The sequence below is a fragment of the Cupressus sempervirens genome, chromosome 9, assembly GCF_028749045.1.
Source record: "Cupressus sempervirens isolate cs-2001-9-10 chromosome 9, ASM2874904v1, whole genome shotgun sequence".
In the NCBI taxonomy this organism is placed as follows: domain Eukaryota; kingdom Viridiplantae; phylum Streptophyta; class Pinopsida; order Cupressales; family Cupressaceae; genus Cupressus; species Cupressus sempervirens.
In genome coordinates, this window is record NC_143126.1 from 601,240,491 (window position 1) to 601,267,012 (window position 26,522).

The following is a 26,522-nucleotide window of genomic DNA, read 5'->3' on the forward strand; positions in this document are numbered from 1 at the left end:
AGAAGATGATTATGTAGTGCTAGATGACACTCCAAAAAGTGATGTTCCAACAATTCCTCATGATGTGAAACAATACTAACAACAAATACCACACACACCAGTGAATGTTAGATGATCAACAATGCTAATTAGACCTCTAGAAAGATTTTGTCCCTCTTTGTATTTTATTTAACTAATTGATGCTAGTGAACTTGAATGTTATGATGAAGCTATGCAAGTGGATACTAAGGTTCAGTGAGAGTCTGTAATGAAATATGAAATGAACTCTTTACTAAAAAATAAGACATGGGATTTATGCAAGTTACTTACAAGTAAAAGAGCTCTACAGAATAAATAGGTTTCCAGGTTAAAAGAAGAAGATGGAGGTAAGAAAATATTTAAAGCTAGGTGAGTTGTAAAAGGATTTGCACAGAAAAAAAGGCATTAATTTTGATGAGATATTCTCTTTTGTTGTTAAAATGACATCTATTCACACCATTTTGAGTATTGTGGCTACTGCAAATTTGCACTTGGAGTAGCTTGATGTTAAAACAACCTTCTTTCATGGTGATTTGGATGAAGAGATATATATGGCATAGCCATAGGGATTTGAGGTAAAAGTTAAGGAAAATTTAGTGTGCAGATTGAAGAAAAGTTTATATGGCTTGAAGCAAGCACCTCAATAATGGTATTTGAAATTTGATAAGTTTATACTAGAGCATGGATATAGTAGGTGTCATTTAGATCATTGTGTTTATTTTAAGAGGTTGGATGATCATAGCTACATTATTTTAATTTTATATGTTGATGATATGCTTGTAGCTAGGTCTAACATGGATCATATCAAGGGGTTAAAATGGTAGTTAGCACATGCATTTGCTATGAAGGATTTGGGGGTAGAAAAAAATCTTTGGTATGAAGATTTGTAGAGATAGGAAGAATAGGAAACTTACACTATCTTAGGATGATTATGTTGAGAAGGTGCTGAAGCATTTCTCTATGGAGAAAGCTAAAGCTGTCAGTACACCTTTACCTAGTCATTTGAAGTTGACTAAGGAGATGTGTCCAAAGAAACAAGAAGAGAATGATAAGATGTTCAAGGTACCCTATGCTTGAACTATAGAAAGATTGATATATATTATGGTATGTACTCAGCTAGATATTACACATGTAGTGGGAGTTGTTAGTAGGTATATGAGTCATCCAGGAATTAGGTATTGGAATGCAATCAAATGGATTCTTAGATATTTGAGAAGAACATCTAGTAAGTATTTACATTTTTGGGGCTTCACTAGTGATTTACAAGGTTATGTTGATTAGGATTTGGTAGGAGATATTGGTACTAGGTAGAGTACTACAAGTTATGTATTTACTATTGGTGGGGCAATTGTGAGCTGGGTTTCTAGGTTATAGATGGTTAATGCTTTATCCCTTATAGAGGTAGAGTATGTTGTTGCTATAGTGGCAGCTAAGGAGATGATATGTCTTTAGTTCTTCTTGGAAGAATTAGGAAACCCTCAGAGGGATAATTATTTATTTATAAATAGTCAAAGTGGCATTCATCTTACAAAGAAATCAGCTCTACATTCAACGCCAAAACACATTTAGTTGTGGTACCATTTCATTCAGTCAGTTTTGGATGATGGACAATTAAATCTAGACAAGATACATATAGATGAAAATCCAACAGATATGTTTACAAAGGTAGTGATAAGGGAGAAGTTGAATTCCTCTTCAACTTTAGTTGGTCTTCTAGACTAAATAGGAATAAAATCATAGAAGAGTCTAGGGTGGTTTGATTTAGTGGAAGCCTCATTAGCAACATAGCTAAAGGATCAATCTCCAAGTGGGAGATTATTGTTTAATCTAGAGCCTGATCATTCTCAAAGTGGGAGATTGTTAGATTGTGGTGACTAATCAGGGAAGTACTATACATACTCCATAATTCCTTGGTAGGGTTCAAGGTTGGGTTGTTAGGTCTCAAAATTTAGGGTTTCGGAGTAGCCCCCAATATAGGCGGGGCCATTAGGCCTCAACTGTCTGGGGGTGAAGCCCCCAAGATAAAAAAAAATTGACCCTATTTTATCAAGATTTTTGGCTGACATGTAATTATTAATTACAACCCTAAAGTGATAAAAATACTTGTATAAAAGAGCTTAGGTTTAGGGATTGTTTCATTGTGGCTGATGCAAAAATTGGTTCCTGTGGTAGTATTAAGTTGTAAGGGATTACAGATTATAATCAGGTTGTAATCATTGGATCGTAATAATATTGGACTTGCTGTATGGTGGACATAGCCCAGGGTTTGGGTGAACCATGTTAAATCTTGGTGTCTTGTGTTCTTTCTTGTGTGATCTATTATTTTTTGATATTTTTTATGTTTTCATGTAATTTTTATTTCTATTTGTGCTTAAATCCTAATAGAATGCATATGTGTTTGGAAATGTGAATTTGAAGATAGATCATGGATCTAGAAGTTGTATTTTGTATCTGGTCATAACATAGAAGGCCTTATAGTTGAGCATGTATGTTGATTACTTGATGAATCAATAAAGTATTTTGTTCTCTCTCTCCTTGGTGTTGTTCTCTATTGTTTTCCTTCATAGGTTTTACTCTACAAGGTGGTTTAGATAGTTGGGTGTGCCCTCAGGTGGTATCAAAGCCCAAAGTTCATCCTTGTGGAGATTAGATTGTGTAGAACCCTAAGTGTATTTAGTTGTGGGGTAGTAGATCTGAGGATTTGACCTGGAACTTGAAGAGGGTTACAATCTTGCAAGAACTTGATTTGTAAAGATGGTTTGAGGTAGAGGAAATGTTGATAGTGTAGTATTGGATACATTGAGATAGATTGCAGCTAGATTAGATGATGTGGATACAAACTAGGGGAGAGGAGTACATCTTGATTATGTGATTGATGATGAAGCAGTAGCACCAAACTCTAATCTAGAACCTGAAAAAGATCTGGATGAGGTAAGATTGTTGAGGGTATTGTCTAGGGAAAATTGAAACCCTGTTGCAAAAGTTGTTCCTTATGATGTGAAATTGGACACCAATGATGTGTTTGGTTGGATCTCTAAAATGTAGAAGTTCTCTAAGTATGAAAACACTCCTGATAATAGGAAGGTGAAGATTGTAGTTACTAGGTTGAAAGGACATGCCTTACTATGGTGGGAGCATTTGCAAATTGATACACAAAGGAGAGGAAAGGAGAATATTAGAGCTTGGGTGAAAATGGAAAATAAGGTAAAGAAAAAATTCCTTCCTATTGATTGCCATGTTATCTTGTTGAGAAAGATACAAAATTTGAGACAAAGAGACATGACTGTGAAGGAGTATATCAATAAATTCTATAGATTGGACATCAGATCTAGACATGTGGATGATGATGTTGAGAAAATTGCAAGGTACATAAATGGGTTGAGATCTAGAATTCAAGATGATATAAGTTTCATGAAATTGGAAAGTGTGGAAGAAGCATACAATATGCCTTGAAAGCTAAGGAGATCTTGACAAAGAAGCATGAACAAAGACAAAGAGGTAGAGGTAGTAGATTCCAATGAGGCAAAGGTAGATCTTATAGAGAGGGTAGAAAATCTAACAAATCTATGCAAGATAAGGAGAAATTGAATGGAAGAATGGTGAAAAAGGAAAGAGAAAGTGGAAAGGTGGTGATTCTTATGAAGGAGGTATTGGTTCTTACTAAGGAAGAGGTAATTCTTATTCTAGAGGTGGATTTCATGGTAATTGTTTTAGATGTGGTAAAGAAGGGCATAGATCATTTGAATGTAGATCCTCTAAAAGTGGACAAGGTAAAAAAAATGTTGTGACTCAAGGAGACACTAAGGGTTCACCAAATGGACCTAAGGGTGGATAAAATTTTATGGTGAGAAGAACCTTATGTAATAAGGGAAGTGATGAGGAACCTATTTTAAGGATAAGTCCTTCCAAGACTAGATGTAAGATGGTTTGGAAATGTTGCAAGGTGATCATTCATAGTGGAAGCTCTACAAATTTGGCATCAAAAGAGTTGGTTACAAAGTTGTAGTTCTAAAGGCTAAAACACCCAAAACCCTATCATGTTTCATGGATCAAGGATGAGCATATGATATTGGTAAGTGAGTGATGTATTGTGAAGTTCAAAATTGGACATTGCTTTGATGAAGTTCTATGTGATATTATGCCTATGGATTATTGTCATATTCTATTGGGTAGACCTTGGAAATATGATAGATATGATATACATATGGAAGATTGAATAAATATACTCTTTGGGTAAATGGGAAAAAAGAAAATATTGTTGCATTTGATTGAAAGTCTAGATGAGGTTAATTGAACTATTGTGAAAATTTGCATGGTCAATGGGAAACAATTTGAAAAAGAAATGAAAAGGAACCAAATCTAGTTTACCATAATTCCTAGAGGACCAAGTTTTGGTAGTAACAATCGAGTGACAACCAAAGCTAGTAATGATCGAGTGACAATAGAAATTCGTAGAGGCCATTTACCAGTAGAAATTGAAAACATGTTGAATGTGTATAAAGAGATTGTTACAGAGGATATACTTCATGGTTTACCACCAATAAGGAGTATAAGTCATTGTATGGATTTGATTCTTGGAGCTAGTTTTCCAAATAAAGCACCATATAGATTGACACCTATAGAGAATAAAGAACTTAATAGACAAGTGCATGTGTTGTTGTAGAAAGGTTTGATCAAAGAAAGTTTTATTCCATTTGTTCTACTTTCCATATTAGCACCTAAGAAGAATGGAGAATGGAGAATGTGTATTTATTCTAGATCAATCAACAAGATCACAGTGAAACATAGGTTTCCTATGTCGAGGATGGATGACATAATGGATTGCTTGAGTGGAGCAAAGTATTTTAACAAGATTGATTTAAAAAGTGGCTATCATCATATTAGAACCAGAAAATATGTTGAATGGAAGACTTCTTTTAAGATAAAAGATGGTTTGTATGAATGGTTAGTTATGCCTTTTGGTTTAACTAATGCACCTGGTACTTTCATGAGGTTGATGAATGGAATTCTGAAAAGATACTTGGGTAAGTTTGTGATTTTTTATTTGGATGACATTTTGATATTTAATAAGACTATGGAAGAACATCTTAATCATATTAGAAAAGTATTTTAGAGATTGAAGGAGGAGAAGTTGGTGATTAACTTGAAGAAGTGTTCTTTTATGCAAGAAGAGATTGCATATTTGGGATTTGGAATTTTAGCTGATGGTTTGAAGATGGATCCTAAGGTTAAATTTTTTTTGTAATGGCCTACACAAAAGAATGTGGGTGAGATAAGATCATTTCATGGTTTGGCTAATTTTTATAGGAAGTTTATAAGGATTTTTAGTTCTAATTGTAATACTATGATTAAGAAAATGGGAGGAGATAAAAAGGAATTCAAGTGGACACATGGAGCTGATAACAATTTTAAGACTTTGAATCAAAAGTTTGTTGAGTTCCTTCATTGGCTTTACTTAATTTCAATAAGGTATTTCAATTTGAATGTGATGTAAGTGGTAGTGTAGTAGGAGTTGTGGTGAGACAAGAAGGTAAACATGTTGCTTTATTTAGTGAAAAGTTTAATGATGCTAAAAGGAAATATTTTGTTTATCATCAAGAGTTTTATGCTATTGTTCAAGCCTTGAAGAAGTGGAGAAATTATTTGATTCCTAAGGAGTTTGTGTTGTACAGTGATCATAAAGCTTTACAATACTTGTGAAGTCAACACAAATTGAATTAGAGACATTTGAAGTGGGTTGAGTACTTGTAGAGTTCCACATTTGTTATCAAGCATAAGAGTGGAGTTACTAATATATTCATTGATGCATTGAGTAGAAGGCATTCTTTATTGACTAAAATGAAGGTTGAAGTTCTTGGTTTTGATGAAATGAAAGAGTTGTATGATACCAATCCTAATTTTTTTGAGGCATGGAGAAAGTGCAAAGCACCAAATATAATAGATCACATAAGTAAGTATGATGAGTATTTTATTCAAGAAAGTATGTTCAAATGTATTTAGTTGTGCATTCTTAGAAGTTCTATGAGGTTGAATTTGATTAAGGAAAAGCATAGTGGTGGATTGGCTGGACATTTTGGAATTGATAAGACATTGAGTTTGTTTAAGGAGAAGTATTATTGGCCACAAATGTATAAGGATGTTCAAAAATTTGTAAGGAATTCTAGAATTTGTCAAGTTGTAAAAGGAGTAAGTTAGAATATTGGTTTATATACAACTATTTATGTTCCTGAGAAAACTACATCAGTATGGATTTTGTTCTTGGATTGCCTAAAATAGTGAAGGGATATGATTCTATATTTGTTGATGTGGATAGATTTTCTAAGATGGATCATTTCATACCATGTAAGAAGACATTAAATGATGAGCATGTTGTTGAAATTTTCTTCAAAGAAATTGTGCAATTGCATGGATTATCAAGAAGCATTATTTCAAATAGAGATAGTAAGTTTATTGGTTACTTGTGGATGACTTTGTCAAAGCAAATGGGTACTGAATTGAGGTTTAGTTCTATAGTCCATCCAAAAATAGGAAGAAAGATAGTTATTGTGAATAGAAGCTTGGGTAATTTTCTGAGATGTTTAGTTGGAGATAAGCCAAGTAATTGGGAGATGGTATTTGCACAAGTTGACTTTGAATATAATAATTTTGTGAATAGGAGTATAGGGAAATTACCTTTTGAGATTGTTATAGGAATACACCCTAGAGGAGTATCATATTTGAGGGATGTTGTTGGTGAAGAAAAGAGAAGTGTTGTAGGTGAAGAATTTTTTGATTTCATGGGATCTTTGCATAAGGAAGTAATATTGAGGGTGGAACAAAGTAATTAGAAGTATAAAAAGAATATTGATAAGTCTAGAAGACATCATGTTTTTGAAGTTGGTAATGAGGTGATGGTTCATTTGAAGAAATGGAGATTTCCTATTGGAACATATACTAAGATGAAGATGAAGAAGTCTGGACCTTGTAAGATCTTGAGGAAGTTTGTCAATAGTAATGCTTATGAAGTTGAGTTACTTGATGATGTGGATATATCTCCTATATTCAATGTTGTTTATTTGTATACGTATCATAAATTAGATGATGAAGTTGTTTTAGTAGATGATTATCCTAAGAAGTAGATTGAAGAAATTGAATAGGTATTGGATCAAAGAGTTGATAAAAGCACAAGATGAAAATATTACTATGAGTATTTGGTGAAGTGAAAAAATAGACTAGTTGAAGATGCTACATGGATTTATTGATCTAAGTTGAATTTAACTAAGTTTGTGACACTTGCATGATTTAGGAGAATCATTTCTTTCAACCTTGGTTGTCTAATGTAGAAGCATCCTAGGTTGCCTTGTAATCCTATACTTTTTGTTCATTTTGGTAGCTGTTGTTGAGTTCTAGTTTCTAGTTGCTGTCGAATTCAGTTTCCAACTACTACTAAGTTCCAATTTCTAGTTGCTGCCAAGATCTAGTTTCTATCAAGTGCCAGTTGTTGTTGAGTTCTAGTTGCTGTCGAGTTCCAATTTCTAGTTTCTACTAAGTTCCAGTTTCCAATTGCTACTAAGTTCTAGTTGTTGTTGAGTTCTAGTTTCTAGTTGCTACCGAGTTATCTAGTATTGGCTAAATGTTCCTTCATGTGCCGAGTGATCCTATTATTAGTCAATGCTCAGTTCCTTCTTTAGTCAAGTTGTCTATGTTTTGGGTCCTAGTGGGAGCCAACTTGCATATTAAATTTTGATCATAAATTTAATGATAGGATCTTGTTTAGGGATGAGTGTTGACCATTTTGGGGTTGGCCTTTCTATCATGTAATGTTCTAGAATCTTATATAAGTCATTTTGGAAAGTATAAATAGAGTGCTTAGGCTTAGGTTAAAGATAAAACTTAGAGGGTTTTGAAGTTGGAATGCATATGTGTCTAGAAATGGAAATTTGAAGTTGGATAGTGGATTTGGACATTGTATTTTGTATCTAGTCATAACCTAGAAGCCTTACAACTAGGCATGTATGATGATTAATTGATGAATAAATAAAGTATTTTTTTCTCTCTCTCCTTAGTGTTGTTCTATATTTTTTTCTTTTACAATGTTTACTCTAAAAGGTGGTTTCGATAGCTGGGTGTGCCCTTAGCCCAAGTTTTTGTCCATTCCTCCTTGCATCATTTTTTGTCTAAATTGCATAAGGTTTGATCATCTAAACATCTTGTGTCAGTCCTTTTTAAGTGGTCTAGAGCCTTTAGCTAATGCTAATAAGAGCTTAACAACCCCTCCTCAGTCCCTCCCTCTAAAATATCACCTAGTCCAAAATCCTAAATCCTCACTTTAACCCCCCATTTTAACCCTTATCTTGTAGAAAAATAATCCTCTACTTAACCATCTTTAGCAGAAGATTATTAATGAATCAATAATTCAAGCCTTGGTTCTCCCTACACCTTTTGATATTGGATCTATATAACCCTTTTCCACTATCAACCTAGTATAACTTTTGGGCTTCTCGATGGTTCTAATGGCCCCCTCTTCTACTGATTATGATCTAGAAGATGTTGGTAAGTTCAAATCTAGAGACCATATTAAAAATTTTAAACTCCTAGTTGTTCCTTCTTCCTAGGAAGAACTATAAGACAATGAGGAACTTTCTAAAGTGCTCAACTCAAATGAAGTTAAAAAAAAAAACAGAAAAAGAAAAGATTGGACCTATGAAGATATTTAAAATTTTTGAAAGGGGAAAGAGAAAAAGTAGGCATAAACTACCTAGGAAATAAGCATGGAGGGATTGTGAAGAAAAATAAAGAAGGGACCCACAATTGGAATGGTGGGGAAAATGGACTAGTTCAATTTCTTTATCTTTGTTTTCACAAGTTCATGTGCCCACTTTTTTTCGTATTATTTCACTGAAAGTATTTTCATGCAATTTGAGAGCTCTTAATAGTATCATGAAGAATCATATTTTAAAGTGTTCTCTTTAATAGGCCAAGGTGCATATGATTCTTATTCAAGAAACTAAGATGAAATAGGAGGGTTTTGATAAATTAGAAAGTATTGTGTGTTCTACTACTAATTGGGTTTCAGTGGACTCTTTGGGGCTTCAAGAGGTTTATAAATTATGTTGAAAAAGAATAGAATATTTGGTACATTGCTTCACTCTTCTCCTAATTCCTTATTATATCTTATCATGAGATGGTCTTGGAATTTGGTTAACATATATGTTCTTAATAACAAAGGAAAAATAAAATAGTTATGGTCCTCTTTGTCCAAACATATGGGAAATAACAAAAAATATTAAATGGATTGAAGTAGGAGATTTTAATTCCCCTCTTTGTACCCTTCAAAAAATAATTGAGGAACTAAAGATTACTCTCGAAGTATGACAGACCTTGGGGACTTTTTACTCAAAGTGGGGCTTATTGGTCTAAATTTTGAAGGATCTAAGATCACATGGAGAATTTAGAGATAGGATAGTAGAATTATCCAAGTGAAACTTGCACTAAGTGGAAAAATCTTCATGACTTCCTTCTGATAGCCAAAAATAGAACTAGATTTCATCATAATACTATTATGCTAGAATGGAATACTTGTAAAAGGCTGGCTTTCCCTTTAGATATAAAAATATGTGGCTATCCTAGAAAGGCCTAAGGGATATCATGCATGGGTGGTATAACACCCCAACTATGATCTCTCCTATGATTAATCTATGTAATAAATTAAGAGAGATCAAAATTAAATTTAAATGAAAGAACAAAAACTCTTTTGGTAACATATTTGAAAGAAAAATTCTTGGTGGGAAAAATGGAGAGAGTTCAAAACCATATGGAAGTAGATAATGGAGATGAAAAAATTATAAAATAAAAAAGGAATCTAAGAAAAAAGTGGTTGAAGTTATAATAATAAGAAGGTATTATGGAAGTGAAAATCTATAGTCTAATGCTTCACTAAGGGTGACATAAATACTTGGTTCTTCCACTATAGCTATGTTGAAACATCAGCATAGAAATTAAATCAAATATTTAACTAAGTCGTATGACATGATGACAATAGAGTAAGATAGAATCAACATTGAGGAAATTAACTACTTTATGAATAGGGGAAACCTCAATAACATTGAGGACCTACAAGGTCTTCTTAATTTTACTCCTTTGCTGATCTTTGAGGAGGAAAACTATGATCTTATGGGAAGAGTTAGTAAAGGGGAAGTGAGAAGGGAGGCTTTTTCCTTTCAAAATTTCAAATCTCCTAGTCCTAATGGTTCACCTCTTGTTTTTTGAAAGAGTAATGGGAGATGGTGGGAGAAGAGGTCTTCAAAGTTATTGGTCATTTCTTTATAAATGAAAGCTAGCTAAAGACATGCTTGAATAACACTTCTATTGCCTTGATTCCCAAAAAGGATAAACCTAATTTCCTAGCTGATTACAAACTAATAAGCCATTCCAACACTTCTTATAAAATCATCTAAAAGGTCATAGTTAATAGATTAAAACCTATATTAGATAAGCTAGTCTTTATAGAATCGAAAGATTTTGTCTCTAGAAGGAATATAATGGACACTATAATAACTACTCATGAATTAATATATTTTGTGGATTCTAAACAAAAACCTACAATGAATCTTAAACTTGACTACTCTAAATCTTATGATAGTTTTAGTTGGACTTTATTGGAAATAGTACTAAAGAAGTTTGGTTTGAAAGAAAAATTACTAAATATGATTATGAATTGTGATAGTCAATGGCCCCCTATTGGTTTCTTTCCATGGGTGTTGGTCTCACAAAATTAGATCCCTTATCCTATTATCCTTTTATTCTTGTACTAGAAGTTCTAGGAAGAAATCTAAGAATAACTCAAATTCATCTCTAAAAGGTTTTAAAGCTTATCCTAGACACTATTCTATTTGGAGAAGCACTTATTTGGGAAGTTGAAAGATGGAAAGCCCTTCTAAATGATTATGTTAGGATTTGAAGACAAAAAAAATAATCTTTAAACAAATAAATTATTCCTTTGTAAAGAGAGACATTCAAGTTCATAAATCCTCTATTCTTGACTATTAGATATCTTTGACCCCTAACATTTACCTGGGACTTCCTTTCTCTCCTAACAAGGCTCCCATATCTTTTTGGAATAACCTAGTGAAAAGATTCTAGAAAAAACTCGATGGTTAGAAAGGGAACATCCTCAGTCTTGAATGAAAACTTCAAATTCTCATGCATGTATCTAAAACAACCCAATATTTTCATGTCTATAGTAGTTATGCCAAGTAAAGTGGTGGACAATTTGGAAAAAGATTTAAAAGAATTTTCTTTGGGTGGGAAATTAGATAAAAAATAAAATGTCTCTTGTTTGGTTGGAGAAAGTGTTGAAACGATTTGATTATGGATGCCTCGGCATTAGACAATTAAAATAAATGAATAGAGCCCTCATAACTAAGGTTAGTTGGGATATGATTGAAGGAAAAATATACTAGGCCAATGTTTTTAAGAGAAAAATATTTACCCCACGACCCTGCTAGTACATTTTTGGAATACAAAAACACGAATGGAAGCTCCTTCCTTTAGTAAGACATTAACAAAACTAAAAATATCCATCCTATGAAAGGGGAACATAAAATGCATAGGTAATGGTATAAATACATCCTTTTGGTTAGAATTGTGTAAAGACAAAAGATAATTGAAAGATGTATTAATGGAAAAAATCCTATGCAAGAATGGGTGAAACAAAATTTAGGAGAGAAGGTGGGGGATTAGTACATGTCATGGGAATGGGAAAATGCTAGATGGATTTCCCCAACTAATCTCTAGGAGAATAACACAACTATGAGAAGAATTATAAACATAAGAAAAGAGGATAACACAATTTTGACCCTAGACAATTTATCCAAAATAGGTTTCTACAAACCTAGCAATTGCATCCAATGTGAAAATGATGAGGAGTCTATTAATCACATTTTCTTAAAATGTACCATGCCTAATGATCTTTGGGGTCTTGTGTTCCAATCACTTTGGAATTTTTGGGTTATGCTAAATACTACTAAATATTGCTCTATCTCTAGAAAAAATCTCCTTTAAACTACCCTACTATGTACAACCTATGGCTTTAGATTCTTCCTACTTTCACCTAGACCATATCGAAGGAGAGAATATTTAATTTAAATTTTCTTCATATATTCAAAATGTTGGTTACGGATAGTTTTAATGTTGTTAGTTATCCTAAATGCACCTCCTTTCCCAATCTAATTAATTTGAGAGTAAAGAAGAAATGGAATATCAACCAAAGCCTATTTAATCTAAACTCGACTAGCATATGGAAGAGGAAGGGGAAAAAGTGGTACCCTTTGAAATCAAACAAGTTGAACTACAATGCCCACAAATGCTCAAAAGGCTCTAAGATCTCTGGAATAGGAGGTCATGTGAGCAACAACAAAGGAGATATGATTCAAGAATTTTATAGAGACAATGCAGTGAATTCTAATAATTATACTAATTGAATGGATATGTTTCAAGGAATTAAGATCATCCAAGAGCTTAGAGATGATATTATAATAATGGAGGTAGACTTTAAGCTCATTGTTGATATCCTCCTTGGTAATGTTACTACTCATTGGAAAACTCTAAGTTTTATGGAGGACTACAAAACAAGGCTATCAACATTCAGGAATGTTAAGATTAGACTCATTTTGAGGGAGGGTAATAGAGCTAGACATTTCTTAGGAAATTAGGGGCTTGGTTACATTGAAGGAAGATATGTTATAGGTATGAACTATCCCAAGAAGCTTCAAATTATTTTGATTAATTACAATAATTAAATCTTTTGACCTAGGCATGAGAAATGGTATGTGTATTTCTTACTTAGTTTCTATGAAAGAAATACTAAAGTATTTAAGTTCTATGTGGAATGAGGTAAAATATGTACCTTGGGCTAACTATAAGTAGTGAAGTTTGAAAAAAAGAGGGAAAGATAAATCTAAAGGGTCTAGAAATATTTTATTAAATGAGGGTAAGGACTCTTCTAAATTTGGAACAGTATCCAAAAGCTAACCACATTTCTAAGTTTTGAAATCTCATATTTTTCTCTAAAGATGTCATCATTAAAAAAAGTTCTTATTGTTGCATTAATGATATGATTTTTGTAACATTTGATAATTGTAAGAGAGAAGGAAAGTGAAAATTTTTAATGCAAAAGATCAATTCCTTGAGTAAAGCCAATTATGCAATGAAAGTCAATGTAGATATATGCTAATTCATTCAGCCCAATGACATCCATTTTTTGAGAGAAGTTTTAATAATGATGAAATTTGATCATTACATGACATTCCTAAAAAAATTGCTTAATTTTTTTCTTCTCAAAGTTTCTCTCTATTTCGATTCTTGTGAAAACAAAGCTTTAATTGAGAGGATGCATAAAGTTACTCATAATCAAGAGTGTATTTCTATGGAAACAAAAGATATTCAAGAAGTGCTACAAGAAGTCAGAAAAATCAAAATCCTATGAGGGTTGTCGAAGAAGGTGGAGCTCAGGGAGAATTGTGAACTAGGTAGAACTTTGAAATATGGAATTATTTCCAAAATCTTTAGTTGACTTGCTACATTGATGACATGAGAGGTTTCAACTCTAAAGTATCTTCTATATTTTCCAATCCCTTCTGCAAGGGGACATTCTATTAGTAGCATCTATTTTTTTCTTACCCCACAATTGATTGCCAAAGCTACTGGACTTGAGTGAAATGGAGCTCATTTTGAATGTAAGCTCTTAGCAAGATACAAAATTTGTAGGAAAAATGTTAGGAATAAGGTGTCTCAACCTTGGATAATTCCTATTCTTATTATTTGTTTTGTAATATGTATTTCTTGCAAATAATGTTGATGTGTCGGCATCTTGAATTGTGTATAAGGAGATCATCGCTAAAACGGTTATGACGGATTCCTATGACACATAAGAGCTATGTTAGGAAGATTCAATGATAGGTGAAGACATGTGGAAACTGATAAGCACATGTTATAAGCATTTTTAGGGTTGTGAAGAGGTGGTATGCAAGAAAGTGTATTGTTGGTACTGTGAGTTGCTACTGGAGTCTTTTGTTGTCACTGTTGAACTTGCATAGCAAGTGTATTGCAACCTTGTGTTGAAGATAATACATTGTGCAGGTTCTAGAGGGGTGGGGTTGTTTTATCGAAAGGTTTTACCCCATTGAAAAATCTTTATGTTATGTGTTTCTTTCTCTATCTATTTTCTTTATGCTTGGTTTGCTGAAATATTATTGTTTACATGATATTGAATTTGTAAGTGTAAAATATTTTAATAGGATTTGTACCATACTTCTCTTAAGAGATTAGTGTAGGAAGTTGTTTTTATGCCTAAGTTTCCTTAGAATTGGTATCAGAGCCTTATCAACTTTTGATCCTAGTTGTTGGCTAGGGTTTTTTGAGCTAATCTCAAGTTGAGTGGGAGTCTTGTGCAGAGCATCCTAAATCTTATTTGTAGATTGAGATGGCAAGTTCATCATATGGAAGAATGGAGGTAGAGAAATTTAATGCAACTAATTTTGAGTTGTGGAAACTCAAGATGGAAGACATGTTGGAAGATCATGACCTATGGGAAGTGACATAAAATGCTACAAGAACAGCAACTGTAGCTCAAGTAGATTGGGATATCAAAGACCATAAAGCTAAGGGTCTCATAAGACTCTATTTAATCAATGTAGTTCTTCTAATTGTTCTAGATGAGAAAATTGCATATAGTTTGCGGGAAAGACTTGGGGCCATGTATCAGGCCAAATCTTTGGTGAACAAGTTGTTCCTGAGGAAGAAGTTGTACTCTCTACAAATGGAGGAAGGTGGATCCTTAACAGATCATTTAAATGCATTTAATCTACTAGCTACATAGTTGACATGAGCTGGTGTCAAGTTAGAGGAGAAGGATCGTAGCTACACACTTTTGTGTTCTTTACCGGATTCATGGGACCATCTTGTGATGGCTCTCAGAAGCATGTTAGTCACTTTCAAAATGGATGATGTGGTGTCTTCGCTACTATCAGAGGAGATGCAAAGAAAGGCTTTCATTTTGGAAAATGAAGTCCTTGCTATTCAGGGGAGATCCATGGAAAGAGGGAAGAAAAATGATAATAAGTCTAAAAATAAGGGTAGATCCAAATTCTGTGGGAAGTCAAAGACTTCCAATAAGTCTAAGGAAAAATGTTGGAACTATGATAAACCTGGGCACTTCCATAAAGATTGCAAAGAGCTAAAGAAGAAGAAGAAAGGTTCAAATTTAGCTTTAGAAAGATCTCAAGAAGATGGCGATGCATTCATCATAGCTTTGGAAGCCCATGCATCTGATGATGTGTGGTTGGTTGAATCGGATGCATCTTTTCACATGACCTCTCATCATAAATGGTTCTCAAAATATGAAGACTTTGATGTTGGAAAGGTATACTTGGGTGATGATTCTCACCTAAAGATAGTTGGACGTGGAAGGATCACTATCAAATTTCCTAATGGACGAGTAAAGGGAATCAATGGAGTTATGCACATTCCAGGTTTGGCACGAAACCTATTATCTTTAAGTATGTTGAATGATGTATTTGTGCAAGTTGTTTTTTTGAAAGGAGGATGCAAGATGATGAGAGGATCGATAGTGCTTGCAAGGGGTACCACGAGAGGTACCTTATTTCAGCTAAATGCATGTATTCCTCTATGTAATAGTTCTTCATCCTCACCATTTGAATGAGCAATGAAGAATATTGTGGTTATTGGTTCCAATGGCAATGCAAACACTTTGGAAGGTAAGATTCCTATAGAAAAGACAATGTTGTGGCATTTGAGATTTGGTCACATTGGTGAAAAGGGTCTTAGAACCCTAAAAAATATAAATCTCGTTGAGGGTTTAAATGATTGCAATCTTGAGTTTGACTTCTGTGAGCAATGTGTCTATGGTAAACCAAATCATGTTCAGTTTTACTCTAGTACTCACAAATCTTCTGATGTTTTGGATCTTATTCATTCTAATGTATTTGGTCTTGTAAAAGTTCCTTTAATCTCCAAGTCTATATTTTTTTGTATCTTTCATAGATGATTGTAGTAGAAGGACATGGATTTATTTACTTAAAAGTAAGAACACAAGTCTTTAGTTGATTCAAGGAATTTAAAGCCCTTGTAGAGAATTAGACTAGTAAGAAGATTAAGTGTGTGAGAAATAACAATGGTGGTGAGTTTTTCTTAGCAGAGTTTGAATGATTCTATAAAGAACAAAGTATCAAGAGGCATAAGACAACTCCTTATACCCCAAACCAAAATGGAGTTGCAGAGAGAATGAATAGGACACTGATGGGGAAGGCTAGGAGTATGCTTAGTGGAGCTGGTTTAGAACAAAGGTTTTGGGCCAAAACTATGGCCACTACTTGCTATCTGGTTAATAGATCTCCTACATCAGCCCTTTTTGGTAAGACACCCATGGAGGTGTGGTCTGATAAGAAGCCTTCAATTAGACATCTTTGTATTTTTGGTTGTGAAGCTTATGCACATGTCCCAAAGGAGAAAAGATCTAAGTTGGAAAACAAAGTTGTTAAATGTATTTTCATTGGATACAGTGCTGGTGTGAAAGGATACAAGCTTTGGGATCCTGTGACTAGTAAGGTGTTGTATAGTATAAATGTTATTTTTAGAGAGCTAAAATCTTCTCCTATTGTGCTACAACCAGATGAAAAATAAAAGGAAAAAGATGTTGTTTAGTTTCCTCCTACCCCTAAGAAGACTAAACAGAGAGACCATGTTGGGTCTAATGATGAGGAGAGCTCTAGCAGCTCTGATAGTCCAAAAGAAGAGGAAGAACAACGTCAACCACAACCCTTGAGGAGATCCACAAGATAAAGAAAGCAACCAAAAAGGTTTGGTTATTCTATGTTAGATTCTAGTTGTGCTTTTGCTTTGATTACTAACACTGATGAGCCTAGATCTATGAAAGAGGCTTTGGGCATGGAAGATGTAGGTTTCTAGATTGAGGCTATGGATGATGAGATGGCTTCATTAGAGAAAATAAAAACTTGGGACCTTGTACCTTTGCCTAAAGGGACAAAATCTGTTGGTTGTAAATGGGTGTTCAAGAAGAAATTCTATGCAGATGGCAGTGTTGAAAGGTACAAAGCTAGATTGGTTGCAAAGGGGTATTCACAGGTAGAGGGAATAGATTATGGTGAAGTATTCTCTCCCATTGCAAAGTTGACATCCATTAGTTCTCTATTATATTTTGCTACATCATATGATTTAGAGATAGAATAGATGGATGTGAAGACAACTTTCCTTCATGGTGATTTGGAGGAAGAGATTTATATGTCACGGCTTGAGCACTACATTGTTAAAGGTAAAGAATCCTTAGTTTGTAGATTAAAAAAATCTCTATATTGTTTGAAGAAATCTCCTAGGATGTGGTACCTTAAGTTTGATGCCTTTGTGTTGTCAATTGGATTTTTGAGTACAAACTAGATCATTGTGTTTATTTTAGAGTTGAAAATGATCACCTTCTTATTGTTGCATTATATGTTGATGATATGTTGCTGTTTGGGAAGGGTAAGGGTATGATTTTTGATTTTAAATCTCACTTGTCAGCACAGTTTGAGATGAAAGATCTTGGGGAAGCTAGGTACATCTTGGGTATGGAAATCAATAGAGATAGGTCTAATAGAAAACTTTGGCTAAGTCAGAGTAAGTATGTGAAGTCTATGTTGGACAGGTTCAGCATGGCAAATTGTAGACCACTATGTGTTCCTATTTCTATGGGAACAAAGTTATCTGTAGATGATTGTCCAAAATCTCCTAGTGAGGTGGAGGACATGAGTAGAGTACCTTAGTCTTGTGTAGTTGGCAGTCTTATGTATGCTATGGTCTGTACTAGACCAGACATTGCCCATGCAGTGGGAGTCCTGAGTCAGTTTATGGCTAATCATGGACGGGTACATTGGGATGTAGTTAACCAAGTATTCAAATTTTTGAGGGGTACATCAAATTACTCCATATGTTATCATGGTAACTCTTCTATATTTTTGCATTCAGTTTGTATTCGTGGGTTTGTTGATTCAGATTGGGCAGGTGATATTGACCATAGGAGATCCACCAGTGCTTATGCGTTCACTATGTTTAGTGGTGCCATCAATTGGATGAGCAAGCGAGAACCTATGGTTGCTTTATCTACTATAGAAGTTGAGTATATGGCTGCTACTCATGCTTGTAAGGAAGCCATTTGGCTTAACAGATTGTGTTCTAAATTTGGTTTTGATGCAAAATAGATTACTATTTGGTGTGACAGTTAGAGCACTATTTTCCTTGTGAAGAATCCAACTTTCCATGCCAGGACGAAGCACATTGACATGCAGTTTCAATTTGTGAAAGATGTGGTGGAAGATGGAAAGGTAAATTTGGAGAAGGCAGATATTGTGAAGAATGTTGCAGATGCATTAATGAAACTAGTGGGCACTGAGAAGTTTAGAAGGTGTTTGGAGTCTATGGGCCTTTTGGCCTATAGCGGTTAGTTCTTGTTATGTTCCTATTGCTCTTACAAGGTGTTCGACAAGTGGGAGAATGTTAGGAATAAGGTACCTCAACTTTAGATAATTCCTATTCTTATTATTTGTTTTGTAATATTTATTTCTTGGAAATAATGTTGATGTGTCGGCATCTTGAATTGTGTATAAGGAGATCATCACTAAAATGGTTATGATGGATTCCTATGACACGTAAGAGCTATGTTAGGAAGATTCAATGATAGGAAAAGACATGTGGCAACTGATAAATTTGAGTACTATACACTCTACCCCTATTTTCTTAGAGAATGGTAAAACCCTAATACGGTTACCTTTGGGAATAACCCTAAAGTGAAGCACATGTTATAAGTGTTTTTAGGGTTGCAAAGAGGTGGTATGTGAGAAAGTGTATTGTTGGTACTATGAGTTTCTATTGGAGTCTTCTATTATCGCTATTGAACTTGCATTGCAAGTGTATTGTAACCTTGTGTTGAAGATAATACATTGTGCAGGTTCTAGAGGGGTGGGGTTGTTTTACCGAAAGGTTTTTCCCCACTAGCAAATCTTTGTGTTGTGTTTCTTTCTCTATCTATTTTCTTTATGCTTGGTTTTTTGAAATATTGTTATTTACATGATATTGAATCTGTAAGTGTAAAAGATTTTAATAAGATTTGCACCATACTTCTCTTAAGAGATGTGTAGGAAGCTATTTTCGCACCTAAGTTTCCTTACAAAAAAAATATTCAAGGAATAGGAGAAGGTATAAAGAATCAAATCCAAAAATGGGTATGATATCTATTTTCTTTTCCTCCCCCCTTTTCTATTATCTATCTTTGGGTACATAAATATTTTACCTTTGAAGGGAATTTTAACCCTAACCAAGCTTTACCATTTTTCTTTTCTAAATTTATTGTGTAATAGGGAAATGATAAATGTGTTGTTTTTTATTGTCTTATCTAAGAAATGGTATTTATACTAGTGACAATCCCTCACTCTACTAGAGTCAAATTTTAGTTCTATAGCATCATGTTTTCTTCCACTATCCTACTTCTAGTAGAAGTTTGACCTCTAAGAAAGAGGATTTTGGTACCAATTTTTCTATTAAAGTTGAAGACATAAGCTCTTATCCCTTTAAAGATAACCCATTGGCTCAAATTGTTAGCAGTATGGAGCCTAGAACCCCTCTATTAAAAAGAAAGCATTGTGGAACCTTATAGCACTAAAAATGACAACCCTAAAGATCTTTCCCTTGAGGAATCCCTCCTATGAGAAATCTCACCGAAATGAAAGAATTCTCTAGAAAAATTCAAGCTTGTTATAAGGACTCATTAATTTCTCTTTTTCATGGTCTTTTATAAATATGGATATTTTCATCATAATAAAATCAAGGAAATGTGAGATGGCATTTTGGGGTAAAATTAGTGAAAGAAGGTAGAAGCAAATGATGTGGGATAGGCATAGTTTTGTAATTTGATCCATGATTAGGATTATTAGGAAATAATTCTCCTAGTTGGAGGATAGGCCAAAAATAAATAAAAAGATCATTTCCATGTTTTTATCAACCATCCTCTACATTGGCAAAGACAAGGCATTTTTTAAAGATTTATGTATTAGTTGGTTTAAAGGTTGTCTACTTGTAGAACTTGATATTATTTTGGATAATACTAATGATAATATTTTCATTGAAAAATATAGTGAATATGGGATGGTTAGTCATCATGTGAGTGTATATCCTATTGTCATCATTGAGAAATATTTGAGGTCTACTAATCAATTTTCAATGATTAAAAAGATCCCTCTGTTTTAAACCAAGAATTATACATGTATAGGTCAAGGTAGAGTATCGTGGGTTAGATTGGTTCCTAACAATTGACAAGTTTTGATAAGTCATTTTGTACTATACTAATGGTAGAAATTATCTCAAACGTCTCACTTGAAAATTTGATCAATGACCAACTCCAACATTCTAGATGGCTAACTTTTAACCTTTTGAGCAACTCAATCAAAGATAAATGTGAATGTTCATAAGGAGGCTTTTGCTGGTATCTACCAATTATGCACAACTTTGCCAAAAAGTAACCACAAAACCAATATATTTTTGTATTTTATATTTTATGATGACTATGAATTATTATTAATGCAACTATATGAATTCCTATTTTAACCATGTGTTTGAAAAGAAAATAACAAAGATAAAGTGATGAGATATTTTAAAAGAATTATTAAGAGGGAAATTCCTGATGTACATATGCCAAAGTAACAACATGTCTATGAATTAAATTATCAAAAGGATGTAGTAGGAAGACAATGAAATTAGGAGTAGCACTTCCTCAACTCTGCTGATGCCATTGTCAATGAGAACTTTAATAAAAACTGAAAGATGTTTCACGATTCATTAAATCACAGGGTCACAAAAAGTGTTCTCACATGAGACAAAATGGTATGTAAGAATAGTAGTGATCCTTTCTCCAATTTGTCACAACAATGGAATTTGTAAACATAAGGCAAACACCTAAATCAAAAGATTTCATAATTATAACAATGCAATAAAATCATTAGCTCCATTATCATTCATGAACATCAATTCACAAAAATAACACACTTTGGCAAGATTTACTAGAATCAGAATGAGAGCACTGATAGAATTTATTATTGCATCCAAATATCAACCTGGAGTACATTTTACAATCATGTATTTAAGATAAATTTTCTCCTCCTTTTGTGTTAGAAGTGAGAGATCTTCTAATGCAAACACTATGCTAAAAATTAATAAAATAAAGCTAATTTCAGACAAAGTGACTCTTTAAATGGCCCTAAGGTCTCCACCCTTATTTATATTAATTAATCAATGTCTAAGCCTTTTCATGACTTAAAAAATTAAATGAAGAAGAAGAAGAAGAAGAAGAGGATAAGAAGAGAGAAGTCATGAGATGATTTAAGAGTCAATGAGACTTCTAAAAATGCAAGCTTGGCCTTCTCTATCATCAAAAAATATTTTTGATGAATGGAATGCTCAAAAATAAAAAATGGTAGTTAAATGTTGGTGGACTACTTAATCTTCAAAATTTTTGATGCACCTCTTGATTTGGCTCACCTTATGAAAAGCACACCTTTGAAAAAATGCATCTTCTGAAAAGCGCACTATCTGAAAGGATGAAAATTTACTAGGATTTTAGTAAGTATCAAAACTCAATTTCCACCATTTGGATTTTCTCCCCTTTGGACCAAAATGATGTTTGGTTTCTTTTCCCTAAATTTTTGGATAGTATTCATTATTTCCTGAGCTTCTAGCTAGTAAATCCAAAGACTCATATTTATTGTGACCCACCTAGTGGTAATTACTAATCTCTAGCCTAGTATCTAAAAAATATTCTAATCTAGAATCTAAATCTAGTAATTCTTCTTCTCTCTTAAAGATTTTTCTAAGATCTTCTTTAGAAAAAGATGCCTCAACTAATGGTTTGAATTATTACATGACTGTTTGTACTAAAGAAAGTTGAGTCCTTGACACATCCTCAAAATTCTCTAGGCTGGAAGTATTATAATACTTAACCACTTCTTAAAACTACCTCTAAGACTTATTCTTTATCTCTTGAATATACTCATATAACCCTTCCATGAATTTATTTATTTTTGACATATTTTCTATCCAATCTTCTATTTTATCCAACTCTTTCACTGCATATACTTCCATTAGCATCTAGTACCTTTTCCCTTTGATAGTTTTTAATGCTTCCAAATCATTGACCCATGAACACACTTCATCCATTAGCCCAAAAACTTGGTTTATTACTGTAACCAATTTATCAGTGCTATTCTGAATGTTGTGTAGAAGGTTCAAATTACCCTCTATTATTTGTACCCCTCTATCTTCAAAATTGTGATGCCACCTTTTGCATGCATCCAAATATGAATCAATTTCCTTCGTAACTAGCCTTGCTTCTTTCTTCTCTAAAGTGGCCCCAATAGAAATCTCTAGATGATCAGGGTCTATCAAACCCACTACTTCATTCAGGTTTCCTCTCAATAGCTCATTTTTTTTCCTCAAAATTAATATTTCTAACTCATCTTTATCTAGGTATGAAAATACTTGTTTAAGAACTATGGTGATCAAAACCTTGCAAGCGTAAACTATGGGTTTACCAAGCACTATCTCCTTTATTTGGTAAAAATTTGGAGACACTTCTTCTATATCAACATGGGGAGGTAGAATGGCAATATGTGCCAAAACATCTTAATTTTGGTTCTTCATGATAAAAGCTATTATTTTAGCATCCTCCTTTATGGTTCTAACATCTTAACTAATTTTATTAGTTATGCCATTCCTTCCTTTTTAGTGAACTCCATATGTCTCCCATGTCAAGTTAAGACCTCTCTTTAACCATGTTAGATTAGTTCCCATATGAGACATGTACTGGGAAGTAGATGTAGGTTCTTAAGATGGCCCTTTCCCTTTATCACTTCATTCTAGTGTCTTCTCTTATCAAGGGAGGGCTATGGATTGAAATTTTGTTTCTACTCAAGCTAGAAAACTCATTCCCCTTCCTCAATAATATATTCTTCTTATAATACTTTGTCTATTTGTGGTCTAGCTTTCAAGCCCTACTATCAAAGGGGGTAGAGTAGCTACTTCTTTTTCTATTTGAGGGGCATATACTAAAGGTCTTGTGATGGTGGAGGAGGTATACCTAAGGGACCTTTAGTTAAATGAGGCAATTGTTTCAAATCTTCTTCTAACCACTCATTCCAAGGGGTATCTTGTATCCTTTCCCCTACCATCTCTATAACCACTAGCATGAAGTCAAAGTCTAAAATGTCAAAGACATTGGTTCCTTCATCCTACATCTTTGTTACCCATCTTTCTTTTTCTTCCTCTAAGGCTTCTATATGGATGGGCTTTTATGGGATAGAAGGTAGTGTTTGAGTCAAACTCCTCTTTTCTTTTCTATAGCTCTTCTTGAGAGGCTTCTTTTATTGAGTGTGATATATTCAAGCTACTCCCCCTTTTCCTCATCTTGAACCTCAAGAATGGTTTTCAAAACTTGAGGTGACAGAGTGTTTTTCTTTTTAACTTCCTCACCTTCTTTCTCTCTTAGGTACTAATGGGGTGGCCTTTGTTGGAGCTGCAAGGTCTTCTTGCGTTAGAGCTTATTCCTATTTAGGTTGATCCTCTTCTTGTGTGGCCAGGTTGGATTGGAAATATTCTTGTTGCGATCTCTTTTGAGTGACCCTCTCTCTCTTCTTACTCTTGACTCTTTTAGTTTGGAAGTACTCCACTCCCCACTCATGTTGATACACTATCCCTGGCCTCATGAGTGACTTTGTAGGGTATCTAGGAACTATAACTTTTTTTACTTTACACTTCTTTGGTTGAGTAGTTGCTTGTAGATTTAGAGCTTGGGGAACTAGATCAAAACAAAAAGGCTTCCCAACTCACTCCCTTGTTAATTCTATAACATGTCAAGCCCTATGATGAATATTATCATTCTCCTCTTGGCCAATTTCTATATTCGTGAATGGCCACTCATGTTTCTTATCCCTATTGTACAATGGATCCATTACCTTAGGGGCATCTTTGTCTCGTTATTGTAGGGGTACTTCTAGGTTAAGTAACTTTTCTACAAATGTTAAAATTATTTTGCAATAGTTCCCAATCTAAACCTCATATTTGTCTATAGATATAGTTCATCCAATGATCTTCAATCTCATATTAGGTATTAATATCATTTATACTAAATGTTGCACCATCTTGATGTTGTTGAAGCATGAGGAAGGTGATTGATAATCCTCGAAATGGTACTGGTCCCATTTCAAGTCAAAAGTAGCCATTTTTTGCTTTTTCTTAATGTCAAAAGCCCCAATGGTGATTGGCCAGATTCATGTCTTCTTATGTTGTTTCTACACCCTATCATAAGTGGCAGTTAATTGCCTTGCTATCTCTAACAACAATAGTGTTTCTAATGGATATCTAGGAAGATTCTTTGGGCACAAGAAAGCACCCACTACTCAAATATAGGAAAATGTTTTGAACTAGATGAAATAAGGTTCAATCTTTGATATTCAAGTTGTTGATTGAACTATAATCATTTTGGCATATTATCCTTGTATAAACTAAATGATAGAAAAAATGAATCCATCATTGACCAACCTATATTTAGGGCTCTTGACATAAAGCTTCTTCTTCACAAGTTGGGGATAGATTATGTATGGCCAGGCATTTTCATCCTGCATACTTCTCTTCCTAACCAACCTAGGGTAATTTGTTGGTCTCGCTACTAGAAGATATACAACACAACATATCATATAGAAATGTGGGTCATTATTCACTAAAATGCATTGTTTATCCAGATTGTCACCAAGAATTATAGCCCAATTGCTAGGCATCTTCTTCACTCTCATGGTCTCTATGAAATTTACTATCTAGGTTTCTAGATGACCTATTACAAGGAGGCCCATGGCTCTACTTAAAAGAACTATAGAGTAGCCAATGCCATCTATCATATAACCTTAGGCCATGTTGACCTTTCAACCTATCTCACTTAATGGTGATCTATCAATAATGTACTTCCCTTGTACCATCTCTTTTGTCTTTGACTCATTCTCTATGTACCACCTATTTGCCATGTCATTAGTGATCTATAAATATTGATCTACTTGAGGTAAATGGAAGACCTTCTCAATGTTTTGAGGCATGATGTCCAAGATAATTTCCCCTATCACACTTTTAACTACTTTCTCTTTTGTTACATAATGGTGTCTTAGGGTCATAATTAGTTTTAATGAGTAGACAGATACCACATGAGAAGATGTCTTCACTAGTTTGTGTCTAATAAACATCTTGGAAATATAAGAGGAGTAACTAAGAGGGGAGGGGTGAATCAATTACCACTAAAATAAATCCTAGATCACTTAGATGTTAGTACAAATAAACTCTAAAAATTGAATACTGTTGAAGCTCAACATACATACATAAAATGTTATAACTTGGTAAGTACTGATTATGAAAATATTTAAATGTTATTTGTGATTACCATTACTTCAACTTAGTTGCAAACACATAAAACAAAATAGCATGAACACATTTGACACTAGGATTTAACATAGAAACCTAATTTGGAAAAACCACCAACTATAAATTGTTACTATTTTCACTCTTCTAAATTGAGCCCTATTAGGAGCCAACCCTCTTAAAGGTTACAAAACACACTATTAGGTGTGACCCTGTTAGAGGATTTAATCACCCTATTAGGAGTGGCATTGTCAGATGTCTTTAGACAATTCTACAGAACTGCCACCTTGTTAGAGGATTTACAAATAGCTGTTAAGCCAACTTTGTTAAGAGATTTAGATCACTACTACAATGATTAGAGAGTAATAATGAGATGACCTAATTTGAATGCAACTGAATTGCTGATTATAGATCTTGATTCTAGCTTTACTTGATCCTTCCTGATCGAATATATCTTTTCTACTCCACAAGGATATTCTACTTATCCTTCTAATTCACTTCTTCTTATCATCATTAAATCTTCCATCCATGCACACTCTCTAAATCTCAACTTTACCTTATATCATATCTTTTCTATTGTGAAATTAGTTAGAATTAATATTTATCATCTCAGTTGGCTAGAACCAATTGATAAATTAGTTAAGCTTAATATGCCAAAATAAGAAAATCTTTCGTTAGATAACCTAGCTTGATATAGACTAACTTAGAAATGATTTTCCTATGTTAACCAAGTGAAATCGGTGAACACAGTATATTCACAAATTTCCTTTGGTAACCAAGTGAGTTTGGTTAACACTAGTTCCATCCATCTTTTCCTTCATTAATGGAGGGAGCTTGGTTAACACGCATCTTCTACAGACTTTCCTTTGATGCCCAAGTGAACTTGGTAGACATTGCCTTATTAGCTTGGAAAAATAATAAGCTTTCATTATCTAATGCATCTTTACAATTTCTTGGTTCAAATTCAACAAGTAAACATGTACCTTTTAACTTGTTTCTTTTCATCGTTC